Source organism: Babylonia areolata, chromosome 23, assembly GCF_041734735.1.
Source record: "Babylonia areolata isolate BAREFJ2019XMU chromosome 23, ASM4173473v1, whole genome shotgun sequence".
NCBI classification, from domain to species: Eukaryota; Metazoa; Mollusca; class Gastropoda; order Neogastropoda; family Buccinidae; genus Babylonia; species Babylonia areolata.
Window position 1 is genome coordinate 24,991,890 of NC_134898.1, and position 4,053 is coordinate 24,995,942.

Below are 4,053 nucleotides of genomic sequence, written 5' to 3' on the forward strand. Positions count from 1 at the left end.
GCATAGTTTGGCGCGAAACAACACTGGGTGAATTCATATGCAGGAAGTTCATGTTATCTCGTAACATCAGCAGACTTGCCTGTACTCAGCTAGAAGATCTTAGCATTTCCTGATGATCATCATCAAAACCATTATCATAATTAATCATCATAAATCAGCATAATCATCATTTTTTATCACCGTATGTAGTTTTCTAGGCTAAAGTTTGCTAAACCAGAAAGAGAGAAAGAAAAAACATTTACATCAATAAAACCCTCAGTAACAAACCGAACCATTTGTACAACAAAACGAGGAGAGGCTGGGCCCTTAAAAGACAACGACTTGGTGCCATCTTAGTTTTCTCTTAGGAAGAGAGCCAACCTACCGCAGTTTCCATGTCCAAGAGTATAAATCAGAAGGTGCAACCACGTCAGCGACCTACAAAATAGAGTAGAGATAGATAGATAGATAGATAGATAGATAGATAGATAGATATTTATCAACTTCATAGTGGAGGAAAACAAGTGAGAGTGTACAACTGAAAAATTCGGCATCGAAGAATGACTTTTTAAAGACAAAAATATGTGCATGAAAATAATTAAAAGGGAATTTGGCAAAAAGAGGAGAGGTTGAACTCTTAAAAGAGGGCAACCGGACCAAATGAGTTCTCTCTGAGGAGGAGAGTCAAATGTACGCCTGACTTGACTGCAGTTTCGTCCCCTGTGGATTCCTTAGATATCTCGATAAAATAGATTTTTTTTTTAAATAAAATTTAAAAAAACATACTGAGAGCTGTCAACGTTTAGAGGTGGGAGGGTAGAGGGGTGTGTGTTGGAGGGGGAGAGAGATTGAAAAAGCACAATTCTTATTTCACAAGGACTAACAGTGCAATGCTGAAGACTTGTCTTCCATCTCGCTGTTCTACAAACCGTGTAAATGTGCAAAAGAAGACGAGGAAGAATGTGAAAAAGAGAGATGTAGGGGAGTGGGAGGTGGGGCGGAGGTGGGGAGAGACAGAGCAGAGACAGAGCAGAGACAAAGACAGAGCAGACAAAGACAGAGCAGAGACAAAGCAGAGACAGAGCAGACAAAGACAGAGCAGAGACAAAGACAGAGCAGAAAAAGACAGAGCAGAGACAAAGCAGAGACAGAGCAGAGACAGAGCAGAGACAGAGCAGACAAAGACAGAGCAGAGACAAAGCAGAGACAGAGCAGACAAAGACAGAGCAGAGACAGAGCAGAGACAAAGACAGAGCAGAAAAAGACAGAGCAGAGACAAAGACAGAGCAGAGACAGAGCAGAGACAGAGCAGAGACAGAGCAGACAAAGACAGAGCAGAGACAGAGCAGACAAAGAGCAGAAACAGAGCAGAGACAGGGCAGAGACACAGACAGAGCAGAGACTGAGCAGAGACACAGACAGAGCAGAGACAGAGACAGAGCAGAGACAGAGCAGACAAAGACAGAGCAGAGACAGAGCAGAGACAAAGACAGAGCAGAGACAAAGACAGAGCAGAGACAGAGCAGACAAAGAGCAGAGACAGAGCAGACAAAGACAGAGCAGAGACAGAGCAGAGACAAAGACAGAGCAGACAAAGACAGAGCAGAGACAGAGCAGACAAAGACAGAGACAGAGCAGAGACAAAGACAGAGCAGAGGCAGAGCAGAGACAGAGACAGAGCAGAGACAAAGACAGAGCAGAGACAGAGCAGACGAAGACAGAGCAGAGCAGAGACAGAGCAGAGACAGAGCAGACAAAGACAGAGACAGAGCAGAGACAGAGACAGAGCAGAGACAAAGACATAGCAGAGACAGGGGAGAGACAGAGCAGAGACAGAGCAGAGACAAAGACAGAGCAGAGACAGAGCAGAGACAGAGCAGAGAACGACAGAGCAGAGACACAGCAGAGACAGAGCAGAGACAAAGACAGAGCAGAGACAGAGCAGAGACAGAGCAGACAACGACAGAGCAGAGACAGAGCAGAGACAAAGACAGGGCAGAGAAAAAGACAGAGCAGAGACAGAGCAGATACAAAGACAGAGCAGAAACAGAGCAGACACAGACAGAGCAGAGACAAAGACAGAGCAGAGACAGAGACAGGGCAGACAAAGAGCAGAGACAGAGCAGAGACAAAGACAGAGCAGAGACAAAGCAGAGACAGAGACAGAGCAGACAAAGACAGAGCAGAGACAGAGCAGAGACAAAGACAGAGCAGACAAAGACAGAGCAGAGACAAAGCAGAGACAGAGCAGAGACAGAGCAGACAAAGAGCAGAAACAGAGCAGAGACAGGGCAGAGACACACACAGAGCAGAGACAAAGACAGGGAAGAGAGAGAGCAGATACAAAGACAGAGCAGAAACAGAGCAGACACAGACAGAGCAGAGACAGAGACAGGGCAGACAAAGAGCAGAGACAGAGCAGACAAAGAGCAGAGACAGAGCAGACACAGACAGAGCAGACAAAGAGCAGAGACAGAGCAGACAAAGACAGAGCAGAGACAGAGCAGAGACAGATACAAGAACAGAAGAAGAAAAAAAAGGGAAAAAGAGGAGCAAGAGAATGAATTTAAATTTCTAATTTGCGTACTGTTACAGTTTTGTGTCGTGCTTGTCCTTACATTGCGTGCAGATTTCTTTGTTTCTTTATTGGTTAGTCTGTCGATCTGCTTCTTTATTCGTTAGTCTGTTGGTCTCTTTCTTTTCACGACGGTGACCTTTTTGTATATTCGCGCTCGAGTGTGTGTGCTTGTTTACTTTGTTTTAATTCCAGTTATCTTTCAAGTTTGTCAAACTGCCTTTTACGAGTTTAAACGAGTAAGTTCAATCCGGATATACCTCACAGTTGATGAAACAAAAACATCAGTCACTTCATGCGTTGTTTCCGGATTACAGATTCCTACAATTATTTATCAACAGGGTTACCTTCTTCTGTCGCAGGACCTCTGTAGAAAGTCCAAAAACTCCGTTGTTCATTTGATCCTGAAAGTCTCTCGCAAGCAACCGTGTACTCCATTTCCATGTAAAATACACTGGCTGACCACTATCTGAGAGAGTAAAGTTCAAAATAGTGTGTATATGTTTCAATTCATCGACTGGTTCTGCACCATCGTACCTTTCTGACCCAGTGAAAATTCACAGACCAGCTCGTTCTGGCCCGCGTTCTTCATCTGAAAGACGCACGTTCTCGCGTTACAGACGCAATCCCCATGGTTTCCGAATGTTCGTACACTACGGACCTTGGTTCTGGAAATCTCTACCATAAGATATCAGAAAATCTTTCAAATCTAATCTCAAGAAGTACTGTTCAAACAATATTTAACCATAGATCTTTCTCACCGCTAGACCGTCTTTGTGCGTGTGTTAGCATCAATGTGGGGGGGCAAGGGGTGCGAGATGCAGTTTCAGTTTCAGTTGCTCAAGGAGGCGTCACTGCGTTCGAACAAATCCATATACGCTACACCACATCTGCCAAGCAGATGCCTGACCAGCAGCGTAACCCAACGCGCTTAGTCAGGCCTTCAGAAAAAAAGGGGTGAATAAATAATAGATAAGCGTACATAAATAAGTAAATAAATAAATAAATAATAATTATAATATATAAAAAGGGGTAATAATAATAATAATAATAATAATAATTAATAAATAGATAAATAAATAAGACAACAATGATGATAAATGAGCAAATAAATGTAAAACATGAAGACACACATACACCCACACATGCAAAAGGAATGCCAACAGCACCCGGTGTTCCCAGGCGGTCACCCATCCAAGTACTAACCTGGCCCGACGTTGCTTAACTTCGGTGATCGGACCAGAACCGGTGTTTTCAACGTGGTATTGGCGAGATGCGTGTGCTGTGAGTGATGTTACTCTGTTTTCGAAACAGCGAAACAGTATTTAGCGGGTTTGTATCTTAACATTTTCATTATATTATTGTGTCTTGTTCATACCACATGTATGGTAAAATGCGCTAAAAGCCACAAGGTAAGGGCTGCATAAATGCGCTTGTTATTATTATCATTATGTAAGTGCACGCATGTTGGCGCGTGCTCGATAGAGAGTGAGAGACAA

General features: G+C 43.6%; 1 pseudogene; it reads right to left on the reverse strand.

The window, feature by feature from the left end:
- Positions 1-3,711: 3,711 nt before the first annotated feature.
- LOC143298385 (5S ribosomal RNA) lies at positions 3,712-3,824 on the reverse strand (annotated as a pseudogene).
- Between the last annotated feature and the right edge of the window lie 229 nt (positions 3,825-4,053).